We start from the raw sequence: 21,280 nt of genomic DNA, 5'->3' as shown, positions 1-21,280 counted from the left end.
TGGCTACGTTTCTCTCCTTAGGGAAAAGTATCCCTAAGGCTAGCACAAAATAGCTTAAAAAATAAGCAGTTGGCATTTAGCAAATGCCAATTTATAAAATATTGTATAACAATTATTATCTATACTTCTTTTTAGTTTTATATTTCAGGTTTCAAAAGATTTTAGATTATATGAAATAGTCAAATAAATTGACCTTATAATGTCTAATCTCATCCAAACTTAAAATCAACTCATATTTGAAAGCCTGTCAGATATCCATGAAGGTAAATATCTTTCTAAACTCCATGCTCTTTAATAATTAAATTTTAAAAAAATAGTGACATAGGTCATCACGTTCACATATTTTACTTAGTCAAATTGTAGGTGTACATGCAAAACTATGTTTATAAAATTAGTTGTTGCTTTCAGCATTATCCTTGAACTACTATATTATTTCCCAAATTACTCTTCTAAAATAATAAGCTGCCTGTTGGAAACTCAGCACAGCTAAGTATTAATTAGAGATTATGTTGTTCTTATCTCTGAAACTATAAAACAGGGAAGTGCTGGGTGGAAGAAAGGAAGGAGGGAGGGAGGAGGGAGGGAGGGAGGAAGGAAGGAAGAGGGAGGAAAAAAACAAGAAAGGTATTCTTGGCAAAAAAACCAAAAACGTGTTAACAATAGCTCCCTTGAATTCTGACAATAAAGGAGTGTCAGAATCAAAAATAAAGTTGTACAACATGAAATTGTGACAAAGGCTTGTCTGTGTGCATACAGATGACCCCCAGCCCCCAGGTCCCTGGTCGAGGGATTATTGTGTGGTTGTACCCAATAGCTTTGAATCTCAACTCTAAATGACCACTGGCGATAACAAGCCTAGAATGACTTGATCCCAGGCAACTTGGAGAGACACTGCTTGTAATGAGCAAGGCTATTTTGGTAATCCTGCTGAAGCTTTTGTTCACTAAAGCTTTAATCTGGGTTGGAAAAAAAACAAAAACCAAAACAAACAAACAAAAAAAGCTTCTCTGCTTCTCTTTACTTTGAACCTCCTGTTGACTCAAGGGCTCAGTCCTTATTCTGGAAGGATGGACAAAATCCTCTTATGTCTTGCTTTCTCAATGAGATAACATTTGAAAAGAATGTGTGAGCTAGTATTAGTTTGCTTAACTTGAATCAGATACTCTGAAACGCTTCCTGCCAGTGAACTGTAGTCTAAAGCCCATACAAAACACTCTGTTTTGTTAGTGTGGTCATTTACCAGAGCTAGCGAATGGTATGAGCAACATTTCAAATCACTTGAGAACTGGAGACGTGGCTTCGCGTTATAATATAACGTAAGTCTCCTGCGTGCAGGTAGAATATAAACCCACTGTTAAAATAAGTCAAATTCCAGAAGAATTAGCTACAGAAAATAAAACATCTTCCACCACGATTTGCTTTTCCTTGTTCATGAAATCCCAGCGCAGACAGGGACTGGCCTACGAGTGGAGGAGTTTATGGGGGCCTTCACAGCTGTGCTGGAAGGGAGCTGACGTGTACCTATCCCATGGCCCTGTAAAAGGCACAATTCATTTCTGTGAAAAAAAAAATTCTCACAGAATGCTAATATAATTAATTTTATGACTGTTTATAATAACAAAGTACACATTTTTCACAAATACAAAATACATGTTAGACATATTCAAATGGTTATCTGTGGCAGAGGAGGTGAGTGAGAATTACAGGTGGTAAAAGGAATTTAAGAAATAAAAAATCAGGGGTGCCTGGGTGGCTCAGTCAGTTAAGTGTTGGCTCTTGGTTTCAACTCAGGTCATGATCTCATGGTTCGTCAGTTCAAACCCTGCGTCGGGCTCTGTGCTGACAGCCAAAGCCTGCTTGGGATTCTCTCTCTCTCCCTCTTTCTCTGCCCTTCCCATACACACACTCTCTCTCTCCCCCTCTATCTTTACACCCCCATTGTGTGATCATTCTCTCTCTCTCTCTCTCTCTCTCTCTCTCTCTCTCTCTCTCCCTCCCTCCCTCCCTCCCCCCCCTCCCCCTCTCCCACTCCCTCTCTCCCTCTGTCTTTACACCCCCATTGTGTGATTGTTCTCTCTCTCTCTCAAAGTAAATAACAAAAAAGAAATAGAAATTAATTAAAAGGAATGTTGGGGGGAATCTATCATGGTTTCTCTATGACATAACCACCTTATTTCTATACACCATTGTATTGCCAGCCTATGTATACACGTCTCAATGCAGTTTCTAAGAGAGAATGAGTACTATTGGTCTTTGGTTTTAATATTTGATCATTTACTTTATTTCGCCACATTTCTCATGGATTTCACGATTAGTACTTTAAAGGCTGTATGTAATGATCCTTGAAGTTACATAACATAATTTGCATATCCATTCTCCATTGTTACTGACTTTATATTTAATGAATCATTTTTTTTTAAGTTTATTTAGTTTGATAGACAGTGTGAGCAGGGGAGGGGCAGAGAGAGAGGGCAAGAGAATCCCAAGCAGGCTCTGCAATGTCAGTTGAGAGCCCAACACTGGGCTCGAACTCCCAAACTGTGACATCATGACCTGGCCGAAATCAAGGGTTGGATGCTTAACTGACTGAGCCACCCGGGCGCTCTTTAATGAATCATTTTTCACTGAATAGATAACATTTTTTCATGTTCTAAAATAAATGAAATCCTCATATTCAGTGTTTAAATGTTTTTAAATGTTAAAACTGTTTTCAATATTTAAAATCTTCCTGAAGCATCTAATATAACTAATTTCTTCTTTAATAAAGTAAAGTAAGGGGTGCCTAGGTGGCTCAGTCAGTTAAGCATCACACTTCATTCGGCTCAGGTCATGAACTCGTGGTTCATGGGGCAGTGAATGGCATGGAATTGCCTTTGTGGGGCCAAGAAGGTGCCTCTTCCTTGGATGGATGGAGCCCAAGCCAGAACGTAAGAGCTAAGGAGCTGCACATCGGGCTTTAGCCCCAGATAACCCCTACCCACGTACTTTTGCCATGACCTTGGTTAAAAGTAGTAAAGAAGAGCCTGGGAAGTTAGGTGGCTCAAACCAGGATTCAAACCTGTCTCTTTACTCTTAAGGCTCTTCTCTTTCCCCTTGGCCCATGAAAGATGGTCATCACTATATGGTTAACACTTGTTGAGCGCTTCCTGTATACTTTGTGTGCACACAGTCTATGCCAGAAAGCTTGTGAAGCAAGACCTTCTAGGTATACTCTGTTTAATTTCACACTAGGAAGTCTCTCACTGTTGTATAAGTGGGGATAATTGGATCTTAGCAGTCAAGGAGCCTTGTGTGGCACCTCTGTGGGGCTCGTGGATGGGATCTATGGCACGTATGCTCACTGTACCCGGGAAAGTAAGTGCACACAAACTTAGCCTCAGCTACGTACTCCTAAGCCCACATCAGACCTTTCGGTTCTGAGTCTCCCCAAGATTCTGCATTTCAACAATCACCTTGTGACCTTTAGGCAAATAAAAGCTTAGAACACACAACAAAACTGATCAGGGGCCTTCCTTGCCTGAATTTCTATAGGGACTTCTTCTGTCTACATGATAAAAACTCAACTTCAAAGCATTGAATTATAGGAATTGCTTTATCTGGAGTTACCCACATGTGTTGACACTCTCTTGTCTGCACCTGTAACTTCATCATGCAAAACTTTGTGTTAAAATGATAATACTAATACCTAAAGATTACCATATGCATGCAATGTTCCATTATATTATGAATATTTGCCAAATGTCTTCCATTCAAGTATCTTATTAAGCCTGTGAAGGTAGGTATTAGTGCTACTCTAATATACGGAATAAAAATCAGAGTCTCAGAGAGGTTAAGGGATTAGTTCAAGGTCATATCACCATTAGATCTCAGACGATGGCATCCTAGCCTCAACACACTGGCATGTGATGCTGATGTGTCTCCCGAATTGTGGACACATCCACAAAGCCGTGAGCAAGCATGGTGTGTTTGGAGAATGGTAACATAATTAAACAGCTTTGAAAACACCCTGGTTTTTTGCTTACTGTGCAAGGATGCTGACAGAGAGTTAAGTAAGCCAGGTTCCCAGTGGCCACAAGAGGCGGGACCAGAAGCCGCTCCTGGAGCTGATCCCTAGCCCTTCACGCATCCAGCCTCTCTGAGGCATGTTCTTTCTGGATGGCACGTGCCACTCAGTCCCTCCTGGAATCCCCTTTGAACGAGCTACGGATTTCCATGACTGTGCCCCGACCCTGAAGTCCATCCTAAATCACCATCAGACCGTGAGAATGTGTATCTGAAGCAACGGTGTTTTCTTCACTCTGTTTGAATTCTCCTACAAGCCCTAGGGGCCTAGTCCATAATGGCTCTTGTTCCCACCTGTGTCCCTCATGCAGCCCTAATTTTCACAGACATTTGTGTTCTCTGATTGGAGAGCTCTGTCTGGTCTCCTGTGCATCCTGCATTGCTGTTTCTGGCCCTTCGGAATTCTGCGTCCTCCACTCTCCATCTGCCATGAGATATACCTGCCCCTTCAATATTGGTAAGGGAGGGGGCATCTCCTATAGTTTGCTACAAAAAGAGTATCTTACAGGATTTAAACCCATGTGCTCTGAGGACATATTAGACATGCCAGGGATTGGTGTAACATTTTTAGGTTACACCTCACTTTTCATGGGAGACACTTGGCTAGAGGCAGTGGGCAGACAGACAGAGATAGATGACACCAGACCCCGCCTTCATGTGACGTAAATCATTAGGGGTGGTGGTAAGATGCACCCAGGGCATCACATGTCCTCTCTAAACGTCCACCTGCTAAACAATGACCACCTCCCTTCCACCAATTGTTTCCATTTGTAGAATATTGTGCTGATAGAAAAGAATAAAAGGTAGTTCTGCAAGTAAATTAAAATAAGAAACTAAATCCGAAAATATAAACATTTTGTAAGGTAAATTATGGATGTACATACGCATGTATATTGAAACATCATTAGTAATGATCACTTAAATCTAGATTTATTGACAAAAGGAATGCCCGTGGTATTTTGTTAAAAGAAAAAACACGTTAAAATGTGTGTAGGGCAGGATTCAATTTGACTTTATGTGTGTGAGCGAGAGACAGAAGAGATGAAGAGAAGTCAACACCATATTTTTTCCCACTGTCTCAGGATAGTGGATTTTTCAGTGACTTTTTCCCTTTTGGTTATGGCATGTTTTATTTTTTTTAATTTTATTTGTTTTTAATTTTTTATGTTTATTTTTTAGAGAGAGAGAGACAGACAGAGCATGAGTGGGGAAGGGGCAGAGGGAGACGGGGAGACACAGAATCCGAGGCAGGCTCCAGGCTCTAGGCTCTGAGCTGTCAGCACAGAGCCCAACGCGGGGCTCGAACTCATGAGCCGTGACATCATGACCTGAGCTGGAGTTGGATGCTTAACCCACTGGGCCACCCAGGTGCTCCGTTTTTTATTATTATTATTTTAAAATGTTTATTTATTTATTTTTGAGACAGAGACAGTGTGAGAGGGAGAGGGGCAGAGAGACAGGGAGACAGAATCCCACGTGGACTCCATGCTGGCAGAGCCTGATATTGCCTTGGACTCTTGAGTTGTGAGATCGTGACCTGAGCCAAAACAAGGAGTCAGATGCTTAACCGACTGAACCACCCAGGTGCCCCTGGTTACTGTATTTTTAAATCAGTTCCCTAAAATTCATCTAAACTCATCTTGTACTATATACTGCATATGTTACATGTTATTACATATGTATTCTTCCCAAAATGTAAATATGGCCTTTTAAATTTTTTTTTTTTTTCAACGTTTATTTTATTTTTGGGACAGAGAGAGACAGAGCATGAACGGGGGAGGGACAGAGAGAGAGGGAGACACAGAATCGGAAACAGGCTCCAGGCTCCGAGCCATCAGCCCAGAGCCCGACGCGGGGCTCGAACTCACGGACCGTGAGATCGTGACCTGGCTGAAGTCGGACGCTTAACCGACTGCGCCACCCAGGTGCCCCAATATGGCCTTTTAAAGAAAAGACAATCAGCTCTTGTCACCTGTAAGAGTTCAGTTCATAATCATCTAATTCCTCACAGGAGGTGAGGAAGAGGTGAACTTTTCCAGTTATCCTTCTGATGTATCTCAGTTATAATTAAATATCAATAGGAATGAGGCTGACTTCGTCATTAATGAAAACTATATTTAATAATTCATACTGTTCCTGAAAAAATCTGTATAACACCAGCTGCTTTATTTAACCAGCAATATCAATGTATAGGTTATTCCACTTATGTAATTTTCGGTGAAATGATGAAAAAAACCTCAAACTAAGTATACACACATTTGTTTAAACATTGTTGACAAAGACGTCTTTATTAAAGCATCAATATTTAAACGTTCAAAATATCAGATCTTAACAACTGTGAAATGCGTCTGTCCCTAACACTTCCTCAGCCCTGGCCCCCAGTCTCCTGTGTCTTGAAGGATGCAGATGATTCAGTTTGAGTCCTAACTAAAGTAAGAGCCCCCTGGGCTCTGCCCAAGGGCTCTGGGGGGTCATCAGTCATTGAAATGTGGTTTACTTATGCATATCTTTCTGCTTTGCGTTCATGACACATTTGGCTGACCTCAGGTGATTTCCATATCCTTCAAGATTTTTTTTTTCCTCTCCTCTGGGAAACTGAACTTGAAAGGTAACATGAATTTTGTATTAAATGAGATGTTACCCTCTGCAAACATATTCATATAAATATAGCAGCACTCTAGAGGCACTGTGTGATACACACACACACACACACATATATATATACACACATATGCGTATACATATATATATATGTATATATATATAACCTGTCTGATGTATATATATACATATGTATACATATATATTTTAATAGAATGAATCATAATGATACATAGTCCCCTTATCAACGAGGAAAACACTTGATACACTTCACCTTGTCATCTTTAACCAACCTCAGGACATTTGCTCTGTTAAAACCACCACTATAATAAGTTCCAGTGTTGTGTTCACCTTTAGATTTTTCTTCCACGGGTTTAGGATGTGCAAGTGAACAAATTCTGATGTGGACTTGAATGAATTCTAGGCATGGTGAATTCTTTAAGAACTGTGTACCTGATTTAGATAACAGAATAACTGTGTGTGTGTGTGTGTGTGTGTGTGTGCGTGTGTGTGCGTTTCCACCAGCTCACATGTCTGTTTTTAAAACTTTGTTGTGAGAATCTCCTGTATCATGTCTTTAAGAAATACGTTGTGACGTTTCTTATAGTGCATTTCTCCGTAATACCCTTCTGTGTCTCATACGTGCTTTTAAAAACCTGAAGGTTGTCTTTTTAGCTGCTATGGAATGTGTGAAGTTTCCACACGCCCAGGATATGCGGGGCTGCGGACAGCTTGATAGAAGAGGGTGGGTTTAAACAGAAAGTGGGGAGGGGGTGGAGGACGACTGACGGACGGAAGGTGGTTGAGGGATTATTCTGACTGGTCAGCAGCATTTTCGCTGAAAGGTAAGCTGCTGAACTTCTTAGTACTGATGAGGCAAAACAGTAAAACCCAGCCTCAGAGACGAGAGCAGGGAATCACAGGCCGAGAGGACACGGCACAATGAAGACGCCAACAGCGAGGATCAGCGGGACGGGGATTTGTCTCGGGGGCGCAGCACCTGCTCCTAACTGGTGCTAGGCGCTCCCCATGGCCGTGGGTCAGCGCTCAGCCCTCCTGGCTGGGCTGCCACAGAGGCTCCCGGCTGATTGCTGCTGCTCCCGTGCGGGTGCCCCCACGTGCTGAGCTAATCGTGACAGATAGAGGGCAGACAGAAGCCCGCTCGCTGCTCCCAGTTAGCTGCTTGTGACAAGTAAGGCGGCCGACGTGCATCTCAGAAAGGGGAGAAGGACAGTATCCTCCTGGGCTAGCACGTCAGGTGCTTTCTTCCCCTTGAACCTCTAGCAACGTTTTGTAGATGCTGCAAGACTGGATGTGAGTGCTTTCCAGAAACAAGGCGTGTCACGTGGGAACAGATCCTCTTGCACCCAGATTATGAACACTGGCTGTTTTGAAAGGGATGTGCAGGACGCAGTCTTGGCGAGAAAACTTGCTGCATGATCTTACGTGGGCTCCCGATGAAACTTTCAACCGGCAAGTAAGTTTTATTTCCCCTCCCTTTTCTTAATGCTTCACATTTAAGGCAGCAGCGGCAGAGTGCAGAGAAAGTTCCAACTCCGCTTCAGGTACAGTGGGTCTCCCGTCATGCTGGTTCAAAGAACAGACGGGTATGATGATGCACAAGTAATTATCTGCTGGAGGGACAGACAGACAGCCATCCGTCTGCTCCTTCTTCCTGATCACGGCAAGTGGCCTTAGACTGTTGCTGAGATGTCAATGCAATATTTAGAAAGACACATGCTTCTGAGTTATGACTCCGTGCAGTTTGACGGGTTTTAAGAACGCTAATGCTCAGACATGCTCTTTGCTTCTCTCTCCCTGACAAAATGTAGGAGACAGGGCAACGGTGTGGGCACGCCGTGCTGGGTCTGTGTGTGTGAACGCGTGTGTCATTTCGCTTCGTGCGTGGCAGTTGCCGGAGGTTACAGTCAGTGATACCTCTGCCCCACAACGAACAGTGTGACGGTCTGTGATCTGTTATAATCCGGGCGTCCTGAGGTCTGCACGACAGATGTCCCAGTGTATATGTGCTCCTTTACGGAGGCATCCAGGAGCATTAACCATTTAGGGTTTGAATCCATGGGGACTTTTTCCCCCAAATATGAAATCTGTACGAGGTGTTGCCAACAGCTCTCCTGCCCTGTGGCATGGCCTTTACTTTACACACACGGTTCGGAGCCCAGGTAGCAGGTTCCAGGCCCGTGTGCCGGCACTGGGACGGGTCTCTGCGGTGCATGTGGTCGCCGGCCTGACCTCACGGAGTCCAGGCGCGCAGGCACGCGGGGGGCCATGGTTCCCTGGGGGGTAACACGACGGCCTCATGTACGGCCCACTCCCAGTCAGAACTCATTTGCTTTCACAGACAGAGCCGACTGTCACGTCTCGTAACCAGACACTCAAGGGGCAGTTCATTCAGAGAAGCAAATACTCCTCGAAGAGTTACGTGTTTAAGCACAGGATGCTTCCTGTCACTTTCACAGCAACTTTGAGGCTTTCTGCGTCTGCTCCTGTGAAGTTATTTTTCACTGCGCCGTGGTTTTTCTGTTGAGTTGCTTCAGTTTTGTTTTGCTCTGGTTACGTGTGAGTCCGTGCACTTATCTTTACGTGCGAGTCTTCAGATTTCAGAAACTTGATCCCCTGACTGTGCGCTTCTCCTCTGAAATAAAGGTACAGGGCACCCCGTGTCTGGTTGCACCGAGTGGGGCCGTCCTCCCCTCTCCACTCGGGCAACAAAGGGCTGAGCAGGGAAGATGAAGCCTCCTGACTTTGTCATGAACATGACCCCTGAGAGTTAACCCTTAAGGCGTCTGAACAGACCGGGGCTGCATTTGGGAATATTATGGGGTGAAACTTTGAGTACTTTTTATAAGGGTGTTTAAATAAAACCTTCCACTTTCTAAGAGACTTTAGAACTTATATCCACTAATGATACTGTTTGATGTGCTTAGTGGGCATCTGATCCATAACGGTACTTTTAAAAGGAACACTGATCATTTCTATTCTAAGCGGAAAAGAATTCAAGTTCAAGTTAAATGCCCTTTACAACATTTTCCTTGGCCTCTCCGTGTTTCCCTCTTGCAAAGCCTGCTTGGTGCTTTTTTGTCATCCAAGTTTTATGGGAGACAGGCTGACATACACTGAAGCCATTTGCAAAATTCGCCAGGAGTTTTTGGTGCCCAGCCTCGGTGTGAACTTAAATGCACAAGGCAATTATCATTTTTCTTGTCAAGGGAAATAACTACTTTTCTTTGATCACAAAATGTGTGTCAAGTAAGAGTCTGTTGAGTAATTAATGATGCCTTTCAGTAATCACTTGATCATGTGGGCTTTTACTTTCTGAATAAATAATGAACCTTTACAATAAGAGTAAAGAGGTAAAAGAGAAAAGTAAAATAATTGTAGACACGTGAGTCTTTGTTTAAGGGCAGATGACTGCGCCCCCGTTGTTGTGTGTGTGCAGGTGTGACCGCAGACGGGACCGCAGTAGGTACTGCTGTTCCTAATCACATGGTGTAAAATAATACACAACTCCTCTCGTAAACCACCTTTATCTCAACTTTTCTCTGGCGCAGAAACCCCCTGTATACCTTTACATTTTATTGCAGGCTTAACATTGAAGAACAATGTATGGTTTTAAGTTTTCCTCTGAACCCAAGTCTAGGAATATATTCATATTGGCAGAAACAGTAATGAGTCTGGTTATCATCTCAAAGTTCAATCTTAACTGGGCCTCTTTGCTATGAGCGGGTGGTGTTCACATTCCTTTTGTTGTTTGATTTTTTCCCCCACTTTTTTAGAAAAGGGTCGTCCTTCCCTGTGGGATCATTGGGTCCCTCCATGTGTCTGTGACTTTTGCACAAATTCGTGGGGAAGACCCTATAATTACAATGTTGAAAAACAGTATTACTTGATAGGGTGACTTGCCAAGCTGGTTCTGTTACTCTCGGTGAAAACTTTGCATGTTGATAAGTTTGCTTTTTAAATAGATGTTTTTATTTGCCATCACTCTGTCATATGACAGAGTTTGGGGATTCGAGACTCTCGACGGCTTGTGGGGCTTCATGCTCTAGTCCCATGCTGGGTGTGTGTGAGGATATATTTGGGGCAACTGTGGGGGCTCGTTAGTGCTCACAGCCAATGTGAAGTCAGAGAAAAGAGCTGCTGTGAGTGATTTATGTCAAGATCATGTTCTGTTGGTAAAGTCTGTAGAAAACCCAAAGGATCAAACCCCTCAGAAACAGAATTCACGTCTTCCATTTAAGTCAAATACAAGGGCCACTTAGATCGCATTGTGGCAGGAGCAGAGAACACACACGGGTACACGCACACAACCATTACATCCTTGCCCACATGGGAGGAGGAGAGAAGGGGACCTTGTATCTGGGGTGAATGGGATGACCTTGCAGTAGGATCCCCACCTGTGATGTACAGACTGACGTCCGAGATGTATGGGACTGGGGAGATAAATGTGGCTCGGTTTCAGCCTGCAAATCAGAGACACCCCAAGAAGCAAGATGGACACCCCCCCCACACACACATACACACGTTGTTAATTATAGAAGGAGCATAGAATCCTCGGCTTCTGGCACACAGTTCTTTTCCTTGGAAGCCCTGACACGTTCCCGAAACACGTTTGCCTCAGTGACCACATCTATAAAGTCAGCCCTTCAAAGTTTTTGTAAGGATAGGCTCAGATAATGAATAAGAAACCCATAAATTGCTAACAATGTAAAGGGCAATTAATTGTTCTAATCTTCTAGCATTTATCCCTCAAGACAATCGCGTGTGTGTGAACAAACAGTAACAGCAGCAGCAGACCGGCTAGCTCAGTGCATGGGAGTTTCTACCGGGGCGCCGTAATGGATAAATTTCCTTTTATCTCGCAAGTTGTTTAAAGGTTGCACTCAACCTTAAATATCAGAGCATGGCCATTGAAGCTATAAATGTAACAGGCAAAAGCAGTCATTATTTCAAGAAACTCAAGGAAATAAAGCATCTCTTTCCTTTGGACTGGTAAATGGAAAAACTCAAAGCTTTCTTATTGTGCTCCTTGACGGATAAAAAAAAAAAAAAATTGACAGGAGGTGTAACCTTCTTTAGGGCTTTTAGAGTGTAAGCATTCTCAGGCCCTGGCAGATGTGTGGTTCCTATTACTTTGAAAAGTCATTCATTCTCATGGCCAGTGAAAGGGCGGGTTTCAGACAGAAGTCAGCACTGTTTCCTGAGCGGGGAGGGGAGCTGTGTGCACCATGAAGCCTTCATTCACAGGGGGGCCGGCTAATGAATGCCGCCCCTGTTGTCTTCACGGAGGTGTCAGAATGAGCCTTTTCTCATTCTGCATCACTGAATCCTTATGGAAATGCAAATTGTTTATCCAAGGACAGTGACTTTCCTTTTTGCTTCATCATTTAAGGGACTGAGTTCTTCAACTTTGCAGCACGTCACTGGAATCCAGAGAAGCTTCATTAAAACTGGATCAGAGGTTGTTTTTTTCTTTAGAGCCTTCAGTCCCTGTCTGAGAGCCAGACAGAGACCCGGAGACGTCACAGTGAGACACTCACAGACGTGCACACTCAAAGAGAGACCCGGAGGTGTCCAGTGAAGAATGAGGGGAGTAGGGAGAGTTACAAAAAGAGAGACCAAGAAAGCTAGAGACAAGGAGTGAAAGGTGGGCAGACAGGGAACAGGGGCAGAGAGAGACTGAGATCCAACTTGAGGAAGGGGGAGGGGCTAGAGGGACAGAAAAGGAGCAAGGCAGCCTCACAATGAGAGGAGTAGAAGAGGACGGACAGACTGGCAAGAAGCTAAATGGAGTAGAGACCAAAATTCCTAAGACAGAAAGGGAGATTGAGAGAGAGAAAGATGAAGGAGAGAGAGGCTGGAGGGCAGAGACAGGGCGGCGGGGGGGGGGGGGGGGGGGGAGGCAGAAAGAGGGAGAAGAGGGGAGAGAGAGGGAGGGAGGGAGAGAATCCCAAGCAGCCTCTGTCCTGTCAGCAAAGCCCAGTGCAGGCTCAATCCCATGACCTTGTGACCATGACCTGAGTTGAAATCAAGAGTCGGCAACTTAACCACTTGACCCACTGAGCCACCCAGGCACCCTCACATCCTACTTTCTTAAGAACAGGTCTGGGGGCAAGTTTGGTCTTTTTTTTATTTATCGACTTACTTAACATAGGAACAATTTGTACAACAGAGAGGTGTCAGGAACTTGGAAAGAATGAGTGAATGTCTATAGTAAGAAAAGTGGAGGTAGCCTGAGGACCAGAAGTGGAAAATGAAGTCAAGAAAAGGCATACAATGGAGAAGGGAGAAGGATTTTGTAAAAGTGAGAGAAACGTGCACTTTCTTTTCTGAACTCCAAGAAGAGCTGAGAGGAGGACACGTGAAAAAGAATGTGTGTGGCTTATAAACGAGAAGGCGCACCACAAAATTCTGAAGTCCTTCCTAGCTATAAGGCAGGTGACGAGAAAATAAAATAGTTTCCCAGAAAATGATAGAAGGTTTGAGAATTTCAACTGCAGTCGTCTTCTTTTGCTTGAATTTTTCTTTAATTCTTGAATTTTTAAGTACTGAGCTCTCTTTGCTAGGTACATTCCTTATGCATGCCTATATTTGGAGGAAAGCAATCTAAGAATATATGCAAGAATTGGATTTGAATGCCTTTTCTGTTTTCTTTGATGTGTTGTTGAATTTGTTTGATAACTGAATGAAGGAAAGAATGAACGTTGAGCGTCCACTGCCAGGGTGCCAGGAAGTAACCCTGGAACTTTTAAATAGGTCGTCACCTCTGTGAGGTCAACGGTGTAGAGTGTAGAGCAGATTTCCCCTCCCCGGTTAATTTGACTTCTGAATATCTCTGCGTGAGTTTCTGCATCCGAGAGGTGCTGACAGTCTGTTCAACAACCTTACATTCTGTCTGATGCCGTGCACAGGAAATAGAATGTTCTGTTTTGGACCATTAGTGATCGTTACATTGGTGTGCTAATAATATTTTACAGAAAATATTAGCAAAACTTTTAGGCATTTTTACAATGTTTATGGAGAAATCTCCACTCAGGATAGACTGAGTTCCTGGATAGCATCCATTATATGAATTCTTATTTTGTATTCATAAACCAGGATAAAGAACAGAATAAAATTCAGCAGAGCATCAGATAATAAGGCTTCACTTTATTTTAGTCACAAATAATTTGTCCAAATAATGGTAACTTCAGTGGAAGATGTTGTGTGAATGAGATAATACTAAAGCAAAGAGCATCTCTTGTATTTTGGGGGAATAATACGTATTTAGGAAACAGTTGCCATTTGGGTATAGATTACTTTCCCTCTCATTTTTAAGCGTGCACACACACACTCTTACACTCACACACACACACACACACATATATATAGTCATATATATATTTATATACATATACATACATCAAAGCAATTCCTTAGAGCTCATGTTTGTTTTAATCAAAGCAGGTGTTCATGGTTAAAAAAAATCAGATTGTGCATATAATTAAATATATACTAGCTCCTGCTTCTCTGAGTCCCCATACACAACTTTGTTCAACTCTTTTTTGGGTGTTTCTTCTTTATTTCTATCTATATTTCTAGATAATAGGCTTAGGATGCTATCTCTTGGTTTATTTATTCAAAGTATTTCCTATTACACTACGAAACATTTGGCTGCTTTATATCACCACCACCTTTTTTATTCCATCCCGTGTTTGAAAGACAATAAGGGAACATAAATTCTAGTTACTCTAATATGCTAATGCTCTACCAACAATGGGCTGTGATTTTATTTTCTGATTTTTGTTCTTACATCTTTAATACATGGCTATTTTTGTGCTTATTATTCTGAATATGTCTCTTTAGTTATCTTTTTGTTTTGTTTTGTTTTGCAAGACATTCCACAAATCATGCAGCGCAATAACTTCTCCCAAGTTCTCTGAAACACAGGCCTCTCAGGACCATTGTTCTCCCAACACAGCACCCTCTTTCTGGTCATACTGGAACACAGACTTGCACAGCCTCTGAGTGGGGTGTGAGGTTAGCCTCCCACGGGGACCCCACAGCCATCGGGAATGGGGAAGGGGAAGAGAGGGCTGCTCCACAGTGCTTGGTGGCTGTGGGGCTGGGGGGGAGCACTATCTGCAGGTAACATGCTCAGCCTTGCTCTGCTTCCCTAGTTAAGTCTGCTGGCCTCTGGACCGGGGTGGAGGCTCATTGGGTGCACCTCATGGATGACCTCTCTGACAGGTATTTGTGACTCCCAGGAGAGTGAGCAGTTGGTTGGTTGGTTGGTTGGTTGAGGATTATAAGATGTCAGCTCATGCACTCATGGAGGCTGAGGTCCCAAGACCCACAGGTGAGCCCATAGTGTGCCTTCCAGTCCAGTGTGAGCCAGAAGGTAGGGGAAGACCAGTGTCCCATCCTTTTGTGTTCTGCTGTGCGTGTGAGAATACAGGACACACAAATCAGACGACCCTGGGAGTGTGGGGCTCAGAGAGGAAGCTGGTGCTGGCTGGGTGCTTGGAAAGGGGTCTGAGGTCTGAGTGTCAGACTCTCGGAATCTTAGAAGAAGGGCCCATGTGTCAAAGGCACAATCTTTGTGCCATCTTTGTGTCACCATCTTTGACAAATGGTTCCAGGACAACAGACACTAGGGAATAAACACTGGTTTCAACAACTAAAGCTCATTAGTGACCACGGCAAACAGTTCAAGGGCTGTTGGGGATTGATGGGCAGTTGGCCTGGGAGTATTTTGGTAACTGTTGTTGTTATCACTTTTGCATTTTTATTGTGATAGTTTACACTTTCAAGAGCTCCTTTCTTGTTCTCTGTTACTTCATTTGCTTTTTTTTTTATTAGCTTATTCTCTTTTTAAAAGTATTGGTTATAGCTTTATATTTTATTATATTTTATTTTAATTTAATTTTTTTGAGAGAGAGAGCACAAATGAGAGAGAGGGGGAGAGAGAGGGAGAAAGAGAGAGAGAGAGAGGGAGACAGAGAGAGAGAGAGAGAGGGAGACAGAGAGAGAGAGAGAGAGAATCCCAAGCAGACTCTGTCAGTGCAGAACCAGACACAGGGCTGGATCCCATGAACTGTGAGATCACGACCTGAGCCAAAATCAAGGTTTGGACACTCAACCAAATGACCCACCCAGGTGCCCCAGCTGTTTATTTATTTAATGGGGTTTCATTTGATCCCCTCTGTAATATTTTCCCTTCCAGCCCCACCTTTTATTCCTGCCTCTCCACTTGTGTTTAAGAATGTATTAGTTGGGACGTGCAGGCCCTGGAAACAAATACACCCTCACGTGTCCTTGGGCAACATTTATGTTTTGCCTATGTGAGTATCTGCAGGTGTTTTTTATGTCAATAGGATGTTGGGAGTCTGGGGAGTGGTCTTCAACATGTGGCCTCCAAATGTTGTCAGTTTGTCATCCGGACAGCCTTCCATGGAAAACAAGAAAAATATTCAAGGGAGGGTTTTATGGGTCAAGACTGGATGGAATGGGGCACACATGACTTCTTCCGATATTCCTGTGCCTAGACCTCAGTCACACAAGCACTTGTAAGTACCAGGCAGGTTAAGACAAGTGCTTCTGTACTTTTGAAGTGTGTCCAGAAAGAAGAAGGAAATGAACTTTTATGAATAGTTAGGTGTGTGTGTCATGAAAGGCAAGTCATTGGAACGCTCTTTGGGGGTCCTCTGTTTGCTCAGAGCTTGTGGACAGCTGAGCACCACTGGGATGTCTCCATGTGGAGAGATGGCCTTGTGTTTCGTGACCCAGAGTCTGGGGGCTCTGTGACAGCATCTTCAGAAAATTAATGTCTAAGCTGTGTGGCAGGGAAGGTTAGGGGAGGATTGCTCAGCCTTGGGGGGGAATCCTGCTAACTGAACCAAGGCCCTCCTTTACGATGTCCAGCTGATAGCACGCCCTCCCCTGTCTGTCCTGCCACTTCCTTTGCTAAGCGCCCCCACATCCAATGTCCTGCAGACCTGACCAGCTTTGTCATAACCACTGTCTCCTCACCATCACCATGTGCTAACTACTTTTTTCTACTCTGCTAAATAAGTTTCTGGTCTTTTGCTTTCAAATTTGTTGAAATCGCCCATTTTCTTTTGCCGCTTCTTTGTCACTGTGGTTTCACATTTCTTTCAGTTTCTGTACTGAGCATGTGGAGGATAACAGATAAGTTCTTTTGATCAATCTGTCCCTTAATATTGCAAACTTACACTTCAAACCCCCTTCAGAAAAAGGGGTTTTGTGGAACGATTGGGTTATACGGGATTACATTTAAACATGGACTCTAAAAATTAAAATGTTCGTTGAATATCTTTTATTGATGACAAGATATCAGAAATACTTCAGTTGCTGTCTGTAAAACGGTGATTATAATCACTGTTTCTTTGGAAATGCTTGATTTTGAACCCATTAAGTGTATGTCAGTTCCTTGTCGGTGAATTATATTTGCATGTATTAAGTCACCTCAAGCCTCTATGTTTTGCTTAACACACACACACACACACACACACACACACACACACACACACACAAACACCAGGCTTCATATCACACTTATTTCTACTGCATTGCTATTTATTGTTGAACACAGTTGTTGAAGGCACATTGGGAGGAAGAAATAGCTGTTACACAGCTCATCAGGAAATTCTGTCTCCAGCAGCTTTTCAGAAAGTCACAGCGTAGGAATTTAACAAGGAACAAAACAGAAACAAGATTTTTGGATAAAGTACAGCATTCACAAAAAGAGTGTGCCTTAGGGTGTGTTTTTTTGGCTATAACAAAGTGATTCTTGTAAATGTTATAAAATATCTTGGTTGTCAAATCAATTTTAAGTTATAAATGTTTTTGAAGCCACCCACCATGGTAGAGGTGCTTATTTTTGTCATGGAGTAAAAATCAGCCACAGTTTCTGAGACACTCACTGTCATTTCCTCCTGTTCCATGTAGCTAGAATTCTTCTTGTGCGTAGTGATATTCTTTCTTGACAGCCTCGCCTAAGAAATGACCTGGTTTCCAGAGGTCCTTGATTCTACAGAGAATTAGATTTATGAGTTTGAATTCCACCTCAAATCCAGCGACCCACTAAGTGAATTATTGAAGCCATTCCTCTGTTTTGTTGTTGATGTTGTTGTTGTTGTTGTTGTTAGAGAGAGAGAGAGAGAGAGAGACAGAGCTCCAGTAGGGGGATGGCAGAGAGATGGAGACACAGAATCTGAAGCAGGCTCCAGACTCCCAGCTGTCAGCACAGAGCCTGAAATGGAGCTTGAACTCACAAACTCTTGAGATCATGACCTGAGCTGAAGTTGGTAGCTGACCCAGCTGAGCCACCCAAGCCCCCCGTTCCTCTGTTTCCATGGCAGGTGGACTCCAGCCCCACTGCTTGACTGGAATGCCCAATATCAGTGTGTCTCCCCCTCCCTGTACCACCTGCTGCCTTCAGGGGACTGCACAATTCAGTATCCTGGCTGCTCCTTGATCTCTGAACTTCTCTCGTCTCTTACTGTTCATGATACACATTTTTCTTTTGATTTATTGTTCCTGTAGTTTGTTTTCTTAATCGTATTCTTCAGGTCAGTTTTCAGGCAGCTTTTCCACTGTGTGTGTCTCAATGTTCACGTGCTCATCTCTGCTTCCCTACTTTCATCCCTTCATTGCCATTGGTTCCCATCTACCCCACCCACCCTTAACGTCCTCAGTGGTCCACAGCTTAAGGTGGTTGCTAAGGTCACACCTCCTGCATCTCCCAGCTTCATTCCAAGGCTCGGGACTGCGAAACCCACCGCATCTTGGATATGGCATGGGTATCTCGGGCTCACCGAGAGTGAGCCAGGTTTGTGAGCTCTCCCCAGCTCGCCCACCACTCCCCTTCCCTGTATTCCTATTTCAGGGACTGACAACGCCCAGCATCGCATCAACTGGCTCCAAACCTGTGCGCCAGCCTTGAGATGCCCCCTCGCCTTTCTGCTCTTTTTTCATCCAATGTCACAGGTTTCCTGTCAGTTCAGTGAGAACCAAACCCTCCTCCCTCCTCCCCTCAAGGTCCCCATGAGATGCCCAACTGCCCAGCTTTTCTCCCTTCCCCCTCCCATGCTGCTCCTCTCCCTCTCCCTGCCTTTATTTCCTCTACAATGTGTACACCTTAATTCATTGTGCTTCACTTCACTGCGCTTTGTAGATACTGTGTTTTTCACAGATTGAGGGTTTATGATGGCCGTGCATCAAGTGAGTCTATCTGTACCATTTTTTTTTCCCAGCAGCACTGGCCCACTTCGCATGTCACATTTTGGTAATTCTCACAATATTTCTGGCTTTTTATTATTATATTTTTTATGGTGATTTGGGATCAGCGTCAGGTCCGTTTGGCTCTGATTTATATGAATTGGTTCATCAGCCCTGTGCAGGGAAGACAAAAAAACATAGACTGGCTCCTTCTATGTCCAAGGCTATCCTCCCGGGTTCCCGGAGCAGTATCACTCCTGGATAATAGAGCTGGAGTGTGCCTGGGTTTGCAAAAGAGAGCACTTGAAAGTAACTGAAGTGGTAAACATTTTAATAGCTTCTTATACTGAACCAAATTTAGTCTTTTATCACTCACATCGACTATCACATAATGATATGTGAATCCTTAGACATGTTCTCTAAAAAGTCTAATGCAAAAATTCAAATATATATACTTTTTAAGGGAGGGACTGTGCCCTATTTCATATGTATGTATCTGTATGGCAGCCACAGATAGCACATGTTCAGAAATATGTTATAGGTTGTGATGCTGCATCACTTGGATTCATGTGACAAGGTTTTTTTTTTCTTTTTCTTTCCATCTTGATTTAGAATATTTTCTGAAAACTTCTAAACCATGGAGTATAATTCTTAAACTGCTTTTAGCATGTTTTGTCTGCAAATTTTTAGATTTTTATTTTTTTTTAAATAAGCGATTCAATTAAACAATATGATGTGGTTCACTTTAAAAGGGAGGTCATGTATTACTTTTTATGTCAAATTGATGTTCTGTCTGAAGGTAAGATATTTGCGGCCCCTGGGTGGCTCAGTCAGTTAGGCTTGTGACTCTTGGTTTCTGCTCAGGCCATGACCTCATGGTTCATGAGTTCGAGCCCTGCATCAGGATCTGTGATGACAGCACAGAGCCTGCTTGGGATTCTCTCTCTCCTTCTCTCTCTCTGCTCCTCCCCTGCTCATGCTTTCTCTCTCAAAATAAATAAATAAGCTTTTTAAATATTGAAAGTAAGATATTCAAAATCAGAGACTTTAAGGGACAAGTTTTGGATGTTATTCTTCTAGGCTAGACTAGCAAAATGTAGAAAACACAACTTGAGTGATACTACAAGGTCCTATAAATATCTTTATGTAGTTAACCTTGGAAGGAGGTAGGAAAGGTACTTTTATGGGTACAAGCTGTAGCAGAACAAGTGTAGTGATAGGATGATATCAGGTCCTGCTATTCCGTGTTTGGTTTTATCCTCATTGTGTTAAAACAGTAATTGTTTCCTTAGTAAGAGATACTTACTGAGGGGAAGAAAATGCCAAAGGCACACAGTACAGAATAAATGCTAGCCAAGTCTGGTTTCCCATTTCTTTGTATGGACATACATTCAGGAACTTATAACTCATCATATTCTAGAAAACATCCTCCTCATTAGAAATTCTGCTACTATATTTATATTTCTCATATTTATATTCCCAACAGCAGTGACCTATATGGTGCCAACAAAGGTTTATTAAATGAATAAATCAGATTTTCAAGATAGCTCTTCCTTATGACTAATCTATACCTTGTATCTTTGATTTCTATAAACAGCATTATTAAAGACATTTGAAATTTGAATTGTCTGAAGTCCTGGAAAATATTGTTGAGACTATTTTTTTTTAATTTTGGCTTTTGAATTCTATTATGGAAGATATTTTTACAGAAGCTCTTACTTGAACTAGTGGCAGAGAGTGAATCAGTGTGACAATCAAGTGCCTGTTCTTGGTGATGATACATGTCCTGTGCGATTCGTTCACAAGCTACATTTGGGGATTTAGCGGTGGACTTCCCAAATGATGTGATTTCCTTAAAATACCCACTAACACCGATACACTCATGAGAGGTGGAGGTCATGTTCTCACCAAGTTGCCAGTTTGCTTCATATGTTTTACAATCTGCAAACAGTGAGTGGCAGAGATGGTGACACAGTCCTGTCTCTGACCCCAGAAGGCAGTCATTGTCTTTATGCCCATGCACTTGGAGAAGGAGAAGAGCAGATTACGTCCTATGTGTGGCATGCAGTGTGTTCGTTGAATGAATGTATGGACAAATTGTGTTTTATATTCAATTAAAGTTGGATGTAATATCACATTAGTATTTGGGGCTAATACAAATCAATATTAAAAGTATATTTGTTTGGGTCTTACTGAATTAAAAAGACACATAAACGAATGTTTAAGAAGTTCAGTGGGGTGCCTGGGTGGCTCAGTTAGTTAAACGTCCAACTTCAGCTCAGCTCGTGATCTTACGGTTCATAGGTCCATACCCTGCAACAGGCTCTGGGCTGACAGCTTGGAGCCTGGAGCCTGCTTCAGATTTTGTGTCTGT

At 42.9% G+C, this 21,280-nt stretch overlaps 1 protein-coding gene across 5 annotated transcripts in view; it reads left to right on the top strand.

Annotated features, from left to right (window-relative positions):
- Window positions 1-21,280, top strand: part of PCDH15 (protocadherin related 15) — a 1,703,323-nt gene that overhangs the window by 776,114 nt on the left and 905,929 nt on the right. The window contains exon 1 of one of the 5 annotated variants that reach the window (XM_078434111.2): window positions 7,277-8,140. The exons of 3 other annotated variants lie outside the window; for them this stretch is intronic. The gene's annotated coding sequence lies outside the window, so the exon portion shown is untranslated. Of the gene's footprint in view, window positions 1-7,276; window positions 8,141-21,280 lie in introns of those variants that run through there. One more of the 5 variants, XM_081790567.1, reaches the window with a different exon arrangement.

The sequence above is a fragment of the Panthera onca genome, chromosome D2 (assembly GCF_046562875.1).
Source record: "Panthera onca isolate mPanOnc1 chromosome D2, mPanOnc1 haplotype 2, whole genome shotgun sequence".
NCBI lineage: Eukaryota > Metazoa > Chordata > Mammalia > Carnivora > Felidae > Panthera > Panthera onca.
This window is presented reverse-complemented; position numbering and strand designations above follow the sequence as displayed.